This window comes from Salmo trutta, chromosome 20 (assembly GCF_901001165.1).
Source record: "Salmo trutta chromosome 20, fSalTru1.1, whole genome shotgun sequence".
In the NCBI taxonomy this organism is placed as follows: Eukaryota; Metazoa; Chordata; class Actinopteri; order Salmoniformes; family Salmonidae; genus Salmo; species Salmo trutta.
In genome coordinates, this window is record NC_042976.1 from 7,677,770 (window position 1) to 7,698,133 (window position 20,364).

The window sequence follows — 20,364 nt, forward strand, 5'->3', positions numbered from 1 at the left end:
ACTGTTTCGGGTAATGCAAGTTCTTGTGCTGTTAGGGGAATAACCTATGTGTAAATGTAATCTGTTGCTGTATTTTTTTGTGTTATCTGTGATCGTTTTGTTTAGTCTTGTCTAGTTTTTTAATCATTGTACCTAAACTGTATGTGCAAACATGTATAGGCAGGGCCCAGCTGTAAAAGAGACCTTGGTCTCAGTCTGTGTTCCTTGTTGAAATAAAGGTACAATAATAATAATAATAATAACCCTACACCTACAATACATTGAGTACAATAGCATCAGTCATTATACCCATAAAACCTAGCGGTAAACCCCAGAAATGGTTCTAATAATTTTTTCACCATTATTTTTTGCGTCTGGGATTTTATAACTATTTCATATAAGCTCTGTGTTTCATATTGGCTTAACATGATAACCGCGCAAATCTCTCTCAGACATGGTAAATTGTATCAATATATTCACCTGTAATTACCTCCTAAAATGAAACGCTAATTAGCCGCTAATGTGGCTTTCATAAAGAACTACACATCTTGTCGCAAGGTTTGACGTCATCCCTCAAGGCACATTTCTACACGCAAACTCCTCGACAAATAGCCTTGCAAGTATCATAGATATTATAGGCGTTTTTAGTTTCTCGTGTGTATTCTCGTTCAGCATTTTTGAAATGGCATAGCTTGCTACCTTAGCGTCTTTAAATTACTATAATTTATTAAGTTACCCTCTGCCTTTGTAGATAACTAGCTAACCTTAGGTCTCTCCGTCGATCAGAAGCAAGGATGGTTCTGTGCTATGTAACGTTACCGGATTGTAACCACTACTCCAATAAGCACATGTACATGTTGTCGTTTTCCAACCTCCGTAAGTGAAAGGCATCGCTAGAGCTGTGTGATAAGGTAAGCCCTGTTTGCTAACTGCTAACAAGCACATTTGGTTAGGTCAGAGGTAAGCTAGGTGCTAATGAAGAGGATCTGTAACGTTAGGTACGTGTACAACGCACGTTGCCTTATTTACAAGTACAAATAACCAGCATAATGACTTTTGTATTGACAAGTCTTTAGTGAGCTAGCCAGCTACTTGTTCAGGTGTGAACGTGCTAGCTAGCGTTAGCCCACCAGGGAAAGGATATTTAGCTAGTTAATTAACTTTAGTTCATGGTTCGTGTAGTCTGACTTTGCTTGATAACGTAGACCGGCACCATGGCAAGTATAGTTGGTTAGCTAGCATGTCACCACTTAGAGAAGTCTGACTACAATAAGTTAACTGTGAGCTAATGTTAAATAATTATCTAGCTAATGTCGCTGGATGGGCTAGCTAGTTGGGTGCTTTGGTTGCTAGTTAGTTACATTAGCTAAAGTTGGCTGGCTAACTCACAAACCACTTGTGGACTCATTTTTTTCCCCCCCAAACAAAACACAGAAACGGGGTTCTTCAATGTTACCTCCTTTTTATTGACAAGTCTTTAGTGACCTAGCCAGCTAGTTAACGTTAAGCCGGCTCCATGGATAGTTAGTATGTCACCACTCAGAAAAGTCTGACTACACGAACGGTGAACTAACGATAGCTAGCTAGTAAGCTAAATATATGTGTAGTGAGGCGCCTTAGTTGGCTAGTTAGCTACATTAGCTGAAGCTGGCTAGCTTGCTCACACAGAACTTGTGGGCTCAATGTTGTCCTCATACAAATCACATAAACGGTTTTGTACCACAAGTACATCTGTTGTAACGTTACATGATTAATCAAACGACCTGTGAAGTCAGTAAGAAATGTCGGCAGGGATGGAAATGAATCTAGCCGGGGGCTAGTACGTATCTGACGGGGCTAGTAGACAATGTGTCAAATTAGCCTGACACGGCAGTGACATTTTTCCTTAACAAACATCGCATGCCACAGATTTAGGACCTGAATGTAGAAATCGTGGTTTGCTGGCCGATGCCCAATATCCTTGTTACATCCCTAATTGCTGTTCAACTTTCAGACGATACCCCTATAACTGTTGGTCATCCTCAGTGACCTTAAGGCTGAGGGTTTTAACTTTCCTCTTGAGAATTAGAATCAGAAGTACAGTCATATAGCTCATTGCAATACTTCACCACTTCGGGGATAATAGCAACCTTGACTGTCCTGATCATCTAGTTGAGCATTCCAGATGATTCCTCCATCCCAACAGAAATGTCTCATCCACATAATAGGATTTTAGATGTACAGATAGACCAAAGCCCAGTCTATTTTACTGTTACTACAGTCAAGTATGTGGGTTATGTTATTTGAATATAGATGTTACCATTTCTTTAGTAATCAACTTAGCTAGCTAGTAAAAGTAACTTATTTGTTTTGTCTTTCAGATGGACGGACCGGAAACCCAGTGACGACACTCGGGTCTGTAGCTTCCATTTTCCAGTGGGAAAGAGAAATTGCTCTGTTTACCAGAACAGGTAGTTCATCCACCATGGCAGAAGTGGAAGATCCAGACTGTGGATTGGGAAACAAGAGCAAACAAATAAGATTGATTGTTGAGTATGTATAATAAACAATGTTTTTTTCTGTCCAGATAATGATGGTGATACAGCATTGGAAAAAGACCTACCACTGACCAAATGGCTCTTTGTTTTCCAGTCCAACAGGAGTGTACCCCTCGGGCTATCCGGTGCATGGACATCCTGTGACAGTGTCATCTGGTTGTGGAGACTACAGCAGATCGAGCCTGTGGACAGACAGGTCAGTAACTTGTCAAATAACAATATTGTGTAAAACATTTATATTTATTATTGATCCCCATTAGCTGCTGCCAAAGCAGCAGCTACTCTTCCTGGGGTCCAGTGAAATATAAGGCAGTTTATACAATTTTAAAAACGCTACAATACATTCACAGATTTCACAACACACTGTGTGCCCTCAGGCCCCTACCCCACCACTACCACATATCTACAGTACTAAATCCATGTGTATGTATAGTGCGTATGTTATCGTGTGTGTGTGTATGCATGTGTCTGTGCCAAAGTTTGTGTTGATTCAGTCATTGAATCTGTAGATGCCTCAACATTTGGACTTTGTCCCCTTTTTCCCCATGTTTTAGACAGGAGGCGTGACATGCGGAACATCAGGCTCACACCACGAGAAGCAGTGCAGGATCAACACCAGCCTCAGCAAGGAGATCTGCTGGAAGTGATGTACTCTCTCACTCTGAGGGTATGACATCATTTAAACATCACAGATAAAAAATTCCCACTGTGCCCATTATACAATTCAATGTAAGTTGTGTTGTACTACTGAATGAAACTGAGGAGATGCACTAGGGCTGGGCGGTGTGGAGAGGGATGTTTTACTATATACCGGTATTTATGCTGGACCCGTTTTGGGTTTTTACTTTACCTTCTATAACTGTATTTGAATGTTTGGTTTGTTAAATTTGATAGGGCGTGTGTAAAGTCCATTTAAAAAAAAAAAATAGTTTACTCTGCTACTTGAGTCATCCCTCTCCACTCTCTCTCCAAGCCGATTTCCACACAGAACTGGTCCCACCCCATGTCACTCAAGGATCGCATTTGTTGTTGCTTGACCACGAGACACTTTCGTTCAGTCTGCATGGTCAATGCAACAATGTTGATGACAACGATGTTGTTTCCACTTTGATCTTAATATAAATCCACAAGTGTTCTATAATTAAAATATTAGTTTGTTTCTTACATTTGCAAACAGCTAGTTTGTATTTTCTTAGAAAGTTTAGCATTAGTGGCTAACACCATTTAGCTTATCACAAGTTAGCTGGCTAACTAGCTAATAAAAGTACTGAGTCAAAGCAAATGTAGCTAGCTAATACTGCCTGATACCAGTACCGGTGGAGGCTTAAATCAGCATGTTTGTGCAACAGTATCTTCTAAATCAAAGAGGAATAGGCAAAGCATGAATATGTTGGCTATATGAATAAAGATTTAATGTAGCCAAAGATTATAGGGTCCCCTAGGAAATACTGAATATCACTTTGGTTCCTACCCTGTTACAATAACTCGTCCATGGAATTTTCATTCGTTGTCATGTCAAATACTGTATTCAAAGTGCCCACTTATTTGTATTCTAACTATATAATTATAATAAACATTCTATTTCCATGATTCCAATAGTTCACCCAAGTGTTTTGATCAAAATCGCAATTGCAACATTTGGTTAAATATAAGGCCTAGTATTTTTGCCCGTATTGTGGCAGTGTGGAATGATCTCAAATGAGTGCAGGAAATGCAGAAATTGATGGAAATGTAGGAAATTATTTTAGGTTGAATTGAACAGTATAAACCAATTCGAATGTGTCACGCACTACTCATGAAGCAAATTTAGAACTTTTATTAATCCAAAACATAAAATACTATCAAACATTTTAAAAATACCATGATGTGGTATTTTGGCCATATCGCCCAGCCCTAAGGTGCACTCAGACCAGCCTTTGTGATTGAACTTACCTTAACTACATTATTTTAGTTGGCTGCTTTGAACAACACTTGTTTGTAATATAACCTGTTCTGGGAGCCTAGTGTATGAACTATGTTGAATATTTTTGGACCAGATACTGACAGGAGGAGCAATATGAGTCTGAGGTCGTCATGCTGATTGGGATAGTGATGGAGGCTTTGGTGGTCCACACAACAAAGAATCAGGTGTCCCTTCCAGTGATGTGGAGCTGACCTGGAGCCGGTAAGGATTGTCTTCGTTGAGGCTGTTAGACCCTCCCTCCTTGATATAGAAATTCTATGACTTGCACCATAGGGACACTTGCCCTCCACTACTGGGGTGGCAGGTAGCCTAGTGGTTAGAGAGTTGGGCCAGTAACCGAAAGGTTGCTGGAACGAATCCCCGAGCTGACAAGGTACAAATCTGTCGTTCTGTCCCTGAACAAGGCCACCCACTGTTCCACGGTAGGCCGTCATTGTAGATAAGAATTTGTTCTTCACTGACTTGCCTAGTTAATTGAAGGTAAAAATGAAAATGCTGCACCAGACCATTTGGTTGGGCACCCAGGATCCCAGACCCTGTGACCCAAAGCCCTGACTCCTGCACATCCATTCCTGTGGCCATTTGCCTTGATGCCTCACCGGATGGTCTGGTGCCCTCCTCCACATTACAGACAACACCCCATCCAATGACTGATCTGAGCACCCTTTTTTCTTAGCAGCATGCCTGGTCCTTACCGCTGCTCCATCATTGCTGTCCATCAACCACCCCTCTCTCTCCTCATGGTGTGCCAGTTGGGGTTGGTGCGCTGTCCAACTGTTGCCTGCCATATAGGCAACAGTTGGGGAAATATTAGGGGCAAAAAAACTAAATGCAGATTTTTCTAAATCTGTGGACTGAAGGGATCTCTAGTGTTATCCATTCCTGTGAACGGGTTTGGTAACTTCTGGTTCTTAATTAATGAAGTTACAGATGGAGGGAGTATCTGTAAAATTGCTTTGTAAATAAATAAAAGAGAATGTAGCTCTCTTACAGACAAGAGATCCATCCCACATTATACAGGCTACAATGAGTCCTAAAATTGTCCCATGTAATTAAACGTATTGCGGAATGGTAGACTGCGTCCAAGGGTTTTAAAACAGGTTGCCGCATGTAAACAATATCACCAACATCCAATACAGGGAGAAGCGTTGCTTGAACAATTTTCTATTTTTAATACTAAGGCATGATTTATTCGATAGTTTTTTTTAAATATCTTGGATCTTAAATTCTTAGCCAAAGCCGTAAACACGGGCACCCTCATAGATATCATCCTAACCAACTTGCCCTCTAAATACACCTCTGCTGTTTTCAACCAAGATCTCAGCGATCACTGCCTCATTGTCTGCATCCGTAATGAGTCAGCGGTCAAACGACCTCCACTCATCACTGTCAAAGGCTCCCTGAAACATTTCAGCGAGCAAGCCTTTCTAATCGACCTGGCCCGGGTATCCTGGAAGGATATTGACCTCATCCTGTCAGTAGAGGATGCCTGGTTATTTAAAAAAAAAAAGCCTTCCTCACCATCTTAAATAAGCATGCCCCATTCAAGAAATTTAGAACCAGGAACAGATATAGCCCTTGGTTCTCTCCAGACCTGACTGCCCTTAACCAACACAAAACAATCCTGTGGCGTTCTATATTAGAATCGAACAGCCCCCGTGATATGCAACTTCTCAGGGAAGATAGAAACCAATATACACAGGCAGTTAGAAAAGCCAAGGCTAGCTTTTTCAAGCAGAAATTTGCTTCCTGCAACACAAACTCAAAAAAGGTCTGGGACACTGTAAAGTCCATGGAGAATAAGAACACCTCCCAGCTGCCCACTGCACTGAGGATAGGAAACTCTGTCACCTCCGATAAATCCACTATAATTGAGAATTTCAATAAGCATTTTTCTACAGCTGGCCATGCTTTCCACCTGGCTACCCCTACCGCGGTCAATAGCACTGCACCCCCCACAGCTACTCGCCCAAGCCTTTCCCATTTCTCCTTCTCCCAAATCCAGTCAGCTGATGTTCTGAAAGAGCTGCAAAATCTGGACCCATGCAAATCAGCCAGGCTAGACAATCTGGACCCTTTCTTTCTAAAATGATCTGCCGAAATTGTTGCAACCCCTATTCATTGGCCTGTTCAACCTCTCTTTCGTGTCGTCTGAGATCCAAAAGATTGGAAAGCAGCTGCTGTCATCCCCCTCTTCAAAGGAGGGGACACTCTTGACCCAAACTGCTACAGACCTATATCTATCCTACCCTGCCTTTCTAAGGTCTTCGAAAGCCAAGTCAACAAACAGATTACCGACCATTTCGAATCCCACCGCACCTTCTCCGCTATGCAATCTGGTTTCAGAGCTGGTCATGGGTGCACCTCAGCCACGCTCAAGGTCCTAAACGATATCGTAACCGCCATCGATAAGAAACAATACTGTGCTGCCGTATTCATTGACCTGGTCAAGGCTTTCGACTCTGTCAATCACCACATCCTCATCAGCAGACTTAATAGCCTTGGTTTCTCAAATGATTGCCTCGCCTGGTTCACCAACTACTTCTCTGATAGAGTTCAATGTGTCAAATCGGATGGCCTGTTGTCCGGACCTCTGGCAGTCTCTATGGTGGTGCCACAGGGTTTAATTCTTGGGCCAACTCTTTTCTCTGTATACATCAATGATGTCGCTCTTGCTGCTGGTGAGTCGCTGATCCACCTCTACGCAGACGACACAATTCTGTATACTTCTGGCCCTTCCTTGGACACTGTGTTAACAATCCTCCAGACTAGAGGTTGACCGATTTAATTAGGGCCGATTTCAAGTTTTCATAACAATCGGTATTTTTGGCCACCGATGTGCGTTTTTTAATGTTTATATATATTTATTTGTTTGTTTTTATTTCTTGTTACACATTTTTTTTTTTAACACCTTTATTTAACGAGGCAAGTCAGATTTAAGAACACATTCTTATTTTCAATGACGGCCTAGGAATGGGGGTTAACTGCCTTGTTCAGGGGCAGAACAACAGATTTTTACCTTGTCACCTCAGGGATTTGTTTTTGCAACCTTCCGGTTACTAGTCCAACGCTCTAACATTGCACTCCACGAGGAGCCTGCATGGCAGGCTGACTACCTGTTACGCAAGGGCAGCAAGAAGCCAAGGTAAGTTGCTAGCTAGCATTAAACTTATCTTATAAAAAACTATCAATCTTAACATAATCACTAGTTAACTACACATGGTTGATGTTACTAGTTTATCTAACCTGTCCTGCGTTGCATATAATCGATGCGGTGGCTGTTAATTTCTCATCGAATCACAGCCTACTTCGACAAACGGGTGATGATTTAACAAGCGCATTTGCGAAAAAAGCACTGTCGTTGCACCAATGTACCTAACCATAAACATCAATGCCTTTCTTTAAAATCAATACACAAGTATATATTTTTAAACCTGCATATTTAGTTAATATTGCCTGCTAACATGAATTTCTTATAACTAGGGGAGTTGTGTCACTTCTCTTGCGTGCGGTACAAGCAGTCAGGGTATATACAGCAGTTTGGACCGCCTGGCTCATTGCGAATTGTGAAATCCATTTCTTCCTAACAAAGGCCGTAATTAATTTGCCAGAATTGTAACATAACATTGAAGGTTGTGCAATGTAACAGGAATATTTAGACTTAGGGATGCCACCCGTTAGATAAAATACGGAACGGTTCCGTATTTCACTGAAATAATAAACGTTTCGTTTTCGAAATGATAGTTTCCGGATTTGACCATATTAATGTCCAAATGCTCGTATTTCTGTGTGTTATTATATTATAATTAAGTCTATGATTTCATATTTGATAGAGCAGTCTGACTGAGCGATGGTAGGCAGCAGCAGGCTCGTAAGCATTCATTCAAACAGCACCTTCGTGCGTTTGCCAGCAGCTCTTCGCAATTCTTCAAGCATTGCGCTGTTTATGACTTCAAGCCTATCAACTCCCAAGATTAGGCTGGTGTAACTGATGTGAAATGGCTAGCTAGTTAGCCGGGTGCGTGCTAATAGCGTTTCATACGTCACTCGCACTGAGACTTGGGAGTGGTTGTTCCCCTTGCTCTGCATGGGTAACGCTGCTTCGAGGGTGGCTGTTGTCGAGCCCAGGTAGGAGCGAGGAGAGGGACGGAAGCTATACTGTTACACTGACAATACTAAAGTGCCTGTAAGAACATCCAGTAGTCAAAGGTATATGAAATACAGATCGTATAGAAAGAAATAGTCCTGTAATAACTACAACCTAAAAGTTCTTACCTGGGAATATTGAAGACTCATGTTAAAAGGAACCACCAGCCTTCATATGTTCTGAGCAAGGAACTTAAACGTTAGCTTTTTTACATGGCACATATTGCACTTTTACTTTCTACTCCAACACTTTGTTTTTGCATTATTTAAACCAAATTGAACATGTTTCATTATTTTATGAGGCTAAATTGATAGTATTTATGTATTATATTAAGTTAAAATAAGTGTTCATTCAGTATTGTTGTAATTGTCATTATTACAAATAAATAAATAAATCGGCTGATTAATCGGTATCGGCGATGTCATTTACAAAATAGCCTCCAACACTCTACTCAACAAATTGGATGCAGTCTATCACAGTGCCATCCGTTTTGTTACCAAAGCCCCAAATACTACCCACCACTGCGACCTGTATGCTCTCGTTGGCTGGCTCTCGTTGGCTGGCCCTTGCTTCATACTCATCGCCAAACCCACTGGCTCCAGGTTATCTATTAGTCTTTGCTAGGTAAAGCCCTGCCTTATCTCAGCTCACTGGTCACCATAGTAGCACCCACCTTTAGCACGCGCTTCAGCAGGTATATCTCTCTGGTCACCCCCAAAGCCAATTCCTCCTTTGGCCGCCTCTCCTTCCAGTTCTCTGCTGCCAATGACTGGAACGAACTACAAAATTCTCTGAAATTGGAAACACTTATCTCCCTCACTAGCTTGAAGCACCAGCTGTCAGAGTAGCTCACAGATCACTGCACCTGTAAACAGCCCATCTATCTACCTACCTCATCCCCATACTGTATTTATTTATTTATTTAGCTCCTTTGCACCCCATTATTTCTATTTCTACTTTGCACTTTCTCCCACTACAAATCTACCATTCCAGTGTTTTACTTGCTATATCGTATTTACTTTGCCACCATGGCCTTTTTTGCCTTTACCTCCCTTATCTCACCTCATTTGCTCACATTGTATATAGATTTTTTTTTTTTCTGTATTATTGACTGTATGTTTGTTTTACTCCATGTGTAACTGTGTTGTTGTATGTGTCGAACTGCTTTGCTTTATCTTGGCCAGGTCGCAATTGTAAATGAGAACGTGTTCTCAACTTGCCTACCTGGTTAAATAAAGGTTGCGTTACAAAGGATGCGTTACAAAGGATAACTTGTCATCAAGCCAGACACCCAGGTACTTATATTGAGAAACAAGCTCAATGTGGGCCCCATTTATAGCACAGATATGCAGGTCCTCAAGGTCAACATTTTGTGACCTAGAGAACAGCATGAGCTTGGTTTTACTTGTATTTAAGATCTGTAAGTGATTTCTGAATTGATTTCAAAGTCATGCTGAAGTTCACGAATGGCCTGCTGCACTGAGGCGGCACAGGAATACATAACTGTCATCTGCATAGAGATGAATGCTACAAGAATTAAGTGTTTCCTATGTCATTAATATACAAAGTGAACCATAAAGACCATGTGGTCTTCCACACAGTCTTGAAGACCACATGGCCAGACTTAGTGGTCTTCTCCCCTTTAAATGCCATAAGTCTGAAATAGACACCAATGTCAACGTACTGTACAAACAATTATCTAGGCTAAGTAAAACAACACATTTCTTTATCTACTGCTGTGCTAACTAGCTAAAGTGTAGTCGGGCTAAGACAGAGAAATGGAACGTAAGAAGTTAATGGATTGGACACAGACATACTGTGCAGACAATTATCTAGGTTAAATAAAACAATGATTTAAAAAAAAAAATTATTTACTGTGCTGCTAATTAGTTAGCTAAAGTATAGTCAGTTGCTAGCTAAGACAGAGAAAAGGGACAAGAATTTCACGGCTTGGACACAGGTCTCTGATCGCACTGGTGAACGGTAGCTGACCGTGCCGGCTAGAGATGACGTGCAGGAATTTGTAGTCTTGCTAAGGTCTTCTTTGTTGCTAATTAGCATTAATATTTATTTTTTTGGTAAATTGAGGCAAATTTATTGATAAAACTCACCTTGTCTGAGAGAATTACACGGTTATCAAAATGTCGTGCCAGGTTAAGCCTACACGAAACAGACCTTTTTTATATGAAGTAGTTCTAAAATCCAAGATGCAAAAATGAATGTTGAATAAAATTGTAGTAACCGTTACTGGGTTTTACCGCTATTTCAAACCACCAACTAACCCTACACCTACAGTCAAAAGTTTGGACACGCCTACTCATTGAAAGGTTTTTCTTTTGTTACTATGAAAACTATTAAATAACACATGGAATCATGTAGTAACCAAAATGTGTTTAAATAAATAAAATATGATATATATATATATATATATTTTATTTATTTAACACATTTTGGTTACTACATGATTCCATGGTAGCCATGCTGGTCTTATCCAGAGCGACTTACAAATTGGTGCATTCACCTTATGATATCCTGTGGAACAACCACTTTACAATAGTGCATTTAAATCTTTTAAGGGGGGGGTTAGAAGGATTACTTTATCCTATCCCAGGTATTCCTTAAAGAGGTGCGGTTTCAGGTGTCTCCGGAAGGTGGTGATTGACTTCGCTGTCCTGGCGTCGTGAGGGAGCTTGTTCCACCATTGGGGTGCCAGAGCAGCGAACAGTTTGGACTGGGCTGAGCGGGAACCGTGCTTCCTCAGAGGTAGGGGGACCAGCAGGCCAGAGGCGGATGAACACAGTGCCCTTGTTTGGGTGTAGGGCCTGATCAGAGCCTGAAGGTATGGAGGTGCCGTTCCCCTCACAGCTCCGTAGGCAAGCACCATGGTCTTGTAGCGGATGCGAGCTTCAACTGGAAGCCAGTGGAGAGAGCGGAGGACGTGAGAGAACTTGGGAAGGTTGAACACCAGACGGGCTGCGGCGTTCTGGATGAGTTGTAGGGGTTTAATGGCACAGGCAGGGAGCCCAGCCAACAGCGAGTTGCAGTAATCCAGACGGGAGATGACAAGTGCCTGGATTAGGACCTGCGCCGCTTCCTGTGTGAGGCAGGGTCGTACTCTGCGAATGTTGTAGAGCATGAACCTACAGGATCGGGTCACCGCCTTGATGTTAGTGGAGAACGACAGGGTGTTGTCCAGGATCACGCCAAGGTTCTTAGCACTCTGGGAGGAGGACACAAGGGAGTTGTCAACCGTGATGGCGAGATCATGGAACGGGCAGTCCTTCCCCGGGAGGAAGAGCAGCTCCGTCTTGCCGAGGTTCAGCTTGAGGTGGTGATCCGTCATCCACACTGATATGTCTGCCAGACATGCAGAGATGCGATTCGCCACCTGGTTTTCAGAAGGGGGAAAGGAGAAGATTAATTGTGTGTCGTCTGCATAGCAATGATAGGAGAGACCATGTGAGGATATGACAGAGCCAAGTGACTTGGTGTATAGCGAGAATAGGAGAGGGCCTAGAACAGAGCCCTGGGGGACACCAGTGGTGAGAGCGCGTGGTGCGGAGACAGATTCTCGCCACGCCACCTGGTAGGAGCGACCTGTCAGGTAGGACGCAATCCAAGCGTGGGCCGCGCCGGAGATGCCCAACTCGGAGAGGGTGGAGAGGAGGATTTCATGGTTCACAGTATCAAAGGCAGCAGATAGGTCTAGAAGGATGAGAGCAGAGGAGAGAGAGTTAGCTTTAGCAGTGCGGAGAGCCTCCGTGACACAGAGAAGAGCAGTCTCAGTTGAATGCCCAGTCTTGAAACCTGACTGATTAGGATCAAGAAGGTCATTCTGAGAGAGATAGCAGGAGAGCTGGCCAAGGACGGCACGTTCAAGAGTTTTGGAGAGAAAAGAAAGAAGGGATACTGGTCTGTAGTTGTTGACATGGGAGGGATCGAGTGTAGGTTTTTTCAGAAGGGGTGCAACTCTCGCTCTCTTGAAGACGGAAGGGACGTAGCCAGCGGTCAAGGATGAGTTGATGAGCGAGGTGAGGTAGGGGAGAAGGTCTCCGGAAATGGTCTGGAGAAGAGAGGAGGGGATAGGGTCAAGTGGGCAGGTTGTTGGGCGGCCGGCCGTCACAAGATGCGAGATTTCATCTGGAGAGAGAGGGGAGAAAGAGGTCAAAGCACAGGGTAGGGCAGTGTGAGCAGGACCAGCGGTGTCGTTTGACTTAGCAAATGAGGATCGGATATCGTCAACCTTCTTTTCAAAATGGTTGACGAAGTCATCCGCAGAGAGGGAGGAGGGAGGGGGAGGAGGATTCAGGAGGGAGGAGAAGGTAGCAAAGAGCTTCCTAGGGTTAGAGGCAGATGCTTGGAATTTAGAGTGGTAGAAAGTGGCTTTAGCAGCAGAGACAGAAGAGGAGAATGTAGAGAGGAGGGAGTGAAAGGATGCCAGGTCCGCAGGGAGGCGAGTTTTCCTCCATTTCCGCTCGGCTGCCCGGAGCCCTGTTCTGTGAGCTCGCAGTGAGTCGTCGAGCCACGGAGCAGGAGGGGAGGACCGAGCCGGCCTGGAGGATAGGGGACAGAGAAAATCAAAGGATGCAGAAAGGGAGGAGAGGAGGGTTGAGGAGGCAAAATCAGGAGATAGGTTGGAGAAGGTTTGAGCAGAGGGAGGAGAGAGTAGCGGGAGAGAGAGAGCGAAGGTTGGGACGGCGCAATACCATCCGAGTAGGGGCAGAGTGAGAAGTGTTGGATGAGAGCGAGAGGGAAAAGGATACAAGGTAGTGGTCGGAGATTTGGAGGGGAGTTGCAATGAGATTAGTGGAAGAACAGCATCTAGTAAAGATGAGGTCAAGCGTATTGCCTGCCTTGTGAGTAGGGGGGGAAGGTGAGAGGGTGAGGTCAAAAGAGGAGAGGAGTGGAAAGAAGGAGGCAGAGAGGAATGAGTCAAAGGTAGACGTGGGGAGGTTAAAGTCACCCAGAACTGTGAGAGGTGAGCCATCCTCAGGAAAGGAACTTATCAAGGCGTCAAGCTCATTGATGAACTCTCCAAGGGAACCTGGAGGGCGATAAATGATAATGATGTTAAGCTTGAAAGGGCTGGTAACTGTGACAGCATGGAATTCAAATGAGGAGATAGACAGATGGGTCAGGGGAGAAAGAATGTCCACTTGGGAGAGATGAGGATTCCAGTGCCACCACCCCGCTGGCTCGATGCTCTAGGGGTATGCGAGAATACGTGGGCAGACGAGGAGAGAGCAGTAGGAGTAGCAGTGTTATCTGTGGTAATCCATGTTTCCGTCAGTGCCAGGAAGTCTAGGGACTGGAGGGTAGCATAGGCTGAGATGAACTCAGCCTTGTTGGCCGCAGACCGGCAGTTCCAGAGGCTGCCGGAGACCTGGAACTCCACGTGGGTCGTGCGCGCTGGGACCACCAGGTTAGAGTGGCAGCGGCCACGCGGTGTGAAGCGTTTGTATGGCCTGTGCTGAGGGGAGAGAACAGGGAGAGACAGACACATAGTTGACAAGCTACAGAAGTGTTGTTTCTTGTATTATTGTCTCTTGTGTCTTTAGAGAACTGTTTAACTTTGATATCCTTTTTCTTCTGTCCTGATTTTCTCTTTCTTTTCTTCTGTTAACTAGATATTCTTTGTTATTCTTCGTTAGCTAGCTAGCTTCTTCCAAAAGAGTCCCTAGCAACTGCTTAGCAACTGGTAAACAATTCAGCTAGCTAAGATAACTACAATTTTATGAAAAATAGTAACTTTTTTCAAAAGCCTATCTTCTTTGTTTGTTACTTGTTTTTTCTCCTATTCAGTCTTGCAGTTTTCTTTTGCTTTTTTCTGAAGTACTTCACTCTAAAAACCATGCAAATTTCAATATTTGTAGGAGCTCAATTTTTCAGCAGCTGCTGCTCAATTTGGAACTCCGGAACATAATAATAATAACATACTCATTGAAAGGTTTTTCTTTTGTTACTATGAAACTATTAAATAACACATGGAATCATGCAGTAACCAAAATGTGTTAAATAAATAAAAATGTATGTATGTATGTATGTATGTATGTATGTATGTATGTATGTATGTATGTATGTATGTATGTATGTATGTATGTATGTATGTATGTATGTATGTATGTATGTATGTTATTTATTTAACACATTTTGGTTACTACATGATTCCATGGTAGCCATGCTGGTATATAGATTATAGATATATATATATATATATCTCCCTTTGCCTTGATGACAGCTTTGCACACTCTTGGCATTTTCTCAACCAAGAAAATTCCAACAGTCTTGAAGGAGTTCCCAGATATGCTGCACACTTGTTGGCTTCTTGTGTTTCACCTTGCGGTCCAACTCATCTCAAACCATCTCAATTGGGTTAAGGTTGTGTGATTTGTGGAGGCCAGGTCATCTGATGCAGCACTCCATCACTCTCCTCCTTGGTCAAATAGCCTTTACACAGCCTGGGGGTGTGTTTTGAGTCATTGTCCTGTTGAAAAATAAATGATAGTCCGACGAAGCTCAAACCAAATGGGATGGCGTATCGCTGCAGAATGCTGTGGTAGCCATGCTGGTTTAGTGTGCCTTGAATTCTGAATAAATCAGTGTCACCAGCAAAGCACCCTCACACCACCTCCATGCCCCTGTATATTTATTTAACCTTTTATTTAACTAGGCAAGTCAGTTAAGAACAAATTCTTATTTACAATGATGGCCTCGTTACTGTTATTTTGTTGCTCTTTAATAATTTTTATATTTTATCTTCAGTTTATTTTAGTAAATACTTAATCAACATTGTAGTTAAGAAAAACAAGTGTTACGGGCTTGTAAAGTAGGCATTTCACTGTAAGGTCTACACTTGTATTCAGCGCATGCAACAAATAAGATTTGATTTCATGGTGGGAACCACACCTGAGATGATCCATTCACCTACTCTGTGTCCTGCGTCTCACAAAGACGCGTAGGTTGGAACCAAAAATGTCATATTTGGACTCATCAGACCAAAAGACACTTCCACCGGTCTAATGCCCATTGCTTGTGTTTCTTGGCCCAAGCAAGTCTCTTCATATTGGTGTCCTTTAGTAGTGGTTTCTTTGCAGCAATTTGACCATGAAAGCCTGATTGGGCTCCCGAGTGGCGCACTGGTCTAAAGCCCTGCATTGCTAAAAGCATTACTACAGACCTGGGTTCGATCCCGGGCTGTATCGTAATCGGAAGACCCATAGGGCGGCGCACAATTGGCCCAGTGTCGTCTGGGTTAGGGGAGTGTTTGTTCGGGGTATGCTGTCATTGTAAATAATTATTTCTTCTTAACTGACTTTTCTAGTTAAATTAAAGGTAATTTTTTTAAATATACAAAAAATCTATTAGGACACCCTCAGTTCAACCTTCCCCTTAAGAAGTCCACCTTGCACTGGTCAAGAATCCTGCATTAAAAAAAAAAAAATTGGTCTAGCCTATTATTAAACAAATTCTACTAATCACCTTTTGAGTGTGGACTGTTATTATGCATAGTAGATGGACTGGTTACCTTATTCTATGCTTCAAAATTTCTATTCATGATTCTAGGAGAAAACGTGTAGGCCTAGACAATTGGTTGGTTCAATTGGTTGGTTCATTGATTGTGCAGGGTGGCTAAGCCTACAATTATAGTGAATTTGTATTTGACCTTGAATAGACTAGTAATATGGATTGTATTTTTTCATAGGCTGACACATTACCTTTTGCTACAGGATATCTCACCACCATACGTTTCCATCTTTTCCTCTCTCTCCTTCATTCCTTTCTCCAGTGCACAGAGAGAGGGGCTGGCAACAGTTTAATTAAATATATATCTTTTTTGTGAAAACATGTTACTATCAAAGTTCTCTCTGAGTTCACTAGCTTTCCCAAATTAAGCACTGGGTAAATTCAGGAACAGGGTTGCAGAGTCCATGGCATACAGAGTTTGGGTAGAATATCAACTCTTATCTTCACATTACCAAGACCCTTATCAGCCCTCAAAAACTTCAAGCGAAGACTGAGGGTCAGTCTGATGAACCAAACTACCCAATAATCCCCTCCATGTAGTCTAACTCTCCACACACAGACACACACATAATCAATACGATAATCTATTGTATACTGAGTATATCATGTACAATTATAAGTAATATGTTTTAACTGATTGAACAGACATTTTTTTTGTACTCATGTTTGTAATGTGGATGTTCACATTTGCCCTTTTGAGCTTCAAACCTCACCTGCTGTCACGTATAGGCAGGGAGCAGGTGCGGAAGGAGAGTTTAATAACAATGATGAAAGGCAAATGAACAAAACAGGAGAAGGGTACTGACCATGAAAACAAACCAATTGTGCCTGGCGACTGCGGGCTAAATAAAGGAAAGGTGATGAAGTCCAGGTGTGCGTAATGATGGTTGCCAGGACCGGTGGTTAGTAGACCCGGCAATGTTGAGGGCTGGAGTGGGAGTAGGTGTGACACCTGCACACTGTTTTTTTAAATTAATTTTATTTTTTATATGTACTGTTTTGTCTTTCACTTTTCTTTTGTGCGAATAAATAAACCTAAAACCGAGAGGCTGCATGCTCCTCAAATAGTGGCCTACTTTCACTATTCAAGTGCATATGGATGAGATGTCTTTTTTCCCCTGCCCCTGTTCCTGACCGATGGGGTCATTCTAAACTAATTTGACATATTAGACTGAGGCAAGCAACACAGCGCAAGCTTTTTTATTTTTTTCTACTTTCTCAAATCCTCAATAACCTATAGTCGCATCATGCAGCCTATATATGTTTTGATTTCTAAGACATTCTAACTGAAGTTGCCAAGTAACTAAGTCTAGCGTATAGGACCTTGTTTCAAAGTATCCCTTTTATGCTCAACATAGCCACTTCATATGCGCACTTGCTCTGGAATGGGAAAAATATCCTTTCTATTTTATTCAGCTAAGTTCAATTGCATTCTTCTGACTATAAAATATAAAATAATGCCATGGGACTTATAAGCATATCTTGTCTGCTAAATGACATGGCGCATAGACAGATAACATACAGTAGGCCAACTCATATTCTGTCCTGTTCTTTCTTTATTGTGATGGTGTATATTAAATTGATTTATTCAACTTTTTTTAAGTAGATGTTCCAGCAGCTTGTATGGGTTTGGCCAGGTTAGGGTTTGGCCAGGTTAGGGTTTGGCCAGGTTAGGGTTTGGCCAGGTTAGGGTTTGGACGGAGTAGGGTTTGGACGGAGTAGGGTTTGGCCAGGTTAGGGTTTGGACGGAGTAGGGTTTGGACGGAGTAGGGTTTGGCCAGGTTAGGGTTTGGCCAGGTTAGGGTTTGGCCAGGTTAGGGTTTGGCCAGGTTAGGGTTTGGCCAGGTTAGAGTTTGGACGGAGTAGGGTTTGGACGGAGTAGGGTTTGGACGGAGTAGGGTTTGGACGGAGTAGGGTTTGGACGGAGTAGGGTTTGGACGGAGTAGGGTTTGGACGGAGGTTGGACGGAGTAGGGTTTGGCCAGGTTAGGGTTTGGACGGAGTAGGGTTTGGCCAGGTTAGGGTTTGGCCAGGTTAGGGTTTGGCCGGGGTAGGCCGTCATTGTAAATAACAATGTGTTCTTAACTGACTTGCCTAGTTAAATAAAAATAAATGCATGGAGGCCTAGAGATGCTAAACGTGTTGATATTAATTAACGGTCAATTACTGAGACCAGCAGTCTTTGGCATGACAATAACCGGCTGACAAAATGTCATGACAGCCACAGCCCTAACTAGGGTTCACTTTGAATGTTTATGCTGTAGTAGGGCCTTATTAGGTCCCTGGAGTAAAGCGTTTGTGTGTCTCCAACACCTTTAATTGGTAGAATTCCTTAGAGTTTTGGACCTCATTGTTCCAGAGCCTTGCATACAGGTGATAACAGGACCCTCTGGTGTCAGAAACTTAAAAATATCAAACTAACATCATTAAAGAGTTGTTCACTTACCCGGTAGAGACAATATAGTCCCAGTGACATCAGTCACAGAGCACTGGTCGACTTTTGCTGATGTAATATGCTCTTTAGGAATCATGCAGACTAAAGTGGATCATATATTTGATATTTTTTTGTCGTTTTAGCAAATTCTCTTATCCAGAGCGACTTACAGGAACAATTGCTCTTAAATGCTAGTAAAACTAAATGCATGCTCTTCAACCGATCGCTGCCTGCACCTGCCAGCCTGTCCAGCATCACTACTCTGGACGGTTCTGACTTGGAATATGTGGATAACTACAAATACCTAGGTGTCTGGCTAGACTGTAAACTCTCCTTCCAGACTCACATTAAACATCTCCAATCCAAAATTAAATCTAGAATTGGCTTCCTGTTTCGCAACAAAGCATCCTTCACTCATGCTGCCAAACACCCTCGTAAAACTGACTAACCTACCGATCCTCGATTTCGGCGATGTCCTCTATAAAATAGCCTCCAACACTCTACTCAACAAATTGGATGCAGTCTATCACAGTGCCATCCGTTTTGTCACCAAAGCCCCATATACTACCCACCACTGCGACCTGTATGCTCTTGTTGGCTGGCCCTCGCTTCATACTCATCGCCAAACCCACTGGCTCCAGGTCATCTATAAGTCTTTTCTAGGTAAAGCCCCGCCTTATCTCAGCCTACTGGTCACCATAGCAGCACCCACCCGTAGCACGCGCTCCAGCAGGTATATCTCACTGGTCAGCCCCAAAGCCAATTCTTCCTTTGGCTGCCTTTCCTTCCAGTTTTCTGCTGCCAATGACTGGAACAAATTGCAAAAATCTCTGAAGCTGGAGACTCTTACCTCCCTCACTATCTTTAAGCACCAGCTGTCAGAGCAGCTCACAGATCACTGCACCTGTACACAGCCAATCTGTAAATAGCCCATCCAATCTACCTCATCCCCATACCATATTTATTTATTTATCTTGCTCCTTTGCACCCCAGTATCTCTACTTGCACGTTCATCTTCTGCACATCCTACCATTCCAGTGTTTAATTGCTATATTGTAATTACTTTGCCACCATGGCCTATTTATTGCCTTACCTCTCTTATCCTACCTCATTTGCACATGCTGTATATATATTTTTCTACTGTATTATTGATTGTATGTTTGTTTATTCCATGTGTAACTCTGTTGTTGTATGTGTCGAACTGCTTTGCTTTATCTTGGCCAGGTCGCAGTTGTAAATGAGAACTTGTTCTCAACTTGCCTACCTGGTTAAATAAAGGTGAAATAAAAAAAATAAATACAATTAGGGTTGAGTGCCTTGCTCAAGGGTATGTTTTTCACCTAATCGGCTCAGGGATTAGAACCAGCGACCTTTTATTTTACTGGCCCAACATTTTAACCGCTAGAATATCTGCCGCCCATTTTTGACTGTTTTTATCAATCTTGTATTTATTGTATTGATATTATTTATTGTTTGTTCATGTTCATAGGGCTCCACAGCAAATGAGACCCCAGTCTCAATGGTGACTCACCCTGTATGAATAAAAGGGAAATACAAAAATACCACTCTATACCACGGGTATGACAAAACATTTATTTTTACTAGTCTAATTACGTTGGTAACCAGTTTATAATAGCAATAATGCACCTCTGAGGTTTGTGGTACATGGCCAATATACCACGGCTAAGGGGAGTATCCAGGCACTCCGCGATGTGTCGTGCCTACCACACCCCCTCGTGCCTTATTGCTTAATTAGACAATGATTTTGGATCATCCTGAAT

The 20,364-nt window shown here is 42.6% G+C and overlaps 1 long non-coding RNA gene across 2 annotated transcripts; it reads left to right on the forward strand.

Annotated features, from left to right (window-relative positions):
* The first annotated feature begins 557 nt into the window (after positions 1-557).
* LOC115155500 (uncharacterized) lies at positions 558-20,124 on the forward strand. Of its 2 annotated transcripts, none has more exons than XR_003868093.1 (6): positions 558-890; positions 2,340-2,511; positions 2,611-2,712; positions 3,071-3,183; positions 4,553-4,680; positions 20,073-20,124. It is a non-coding gene; the product is annotated as an uncharacterized LOC115155500 (long non-coding RNA). The 2 variants fall into 2 exon arrangements; XR_003868094.1 differs by having other exon boundaries at positions 4,563-4,680.
* The last annotated feature ends 240 nt before the right edge of the window (positions 20,125-20,364 follow it).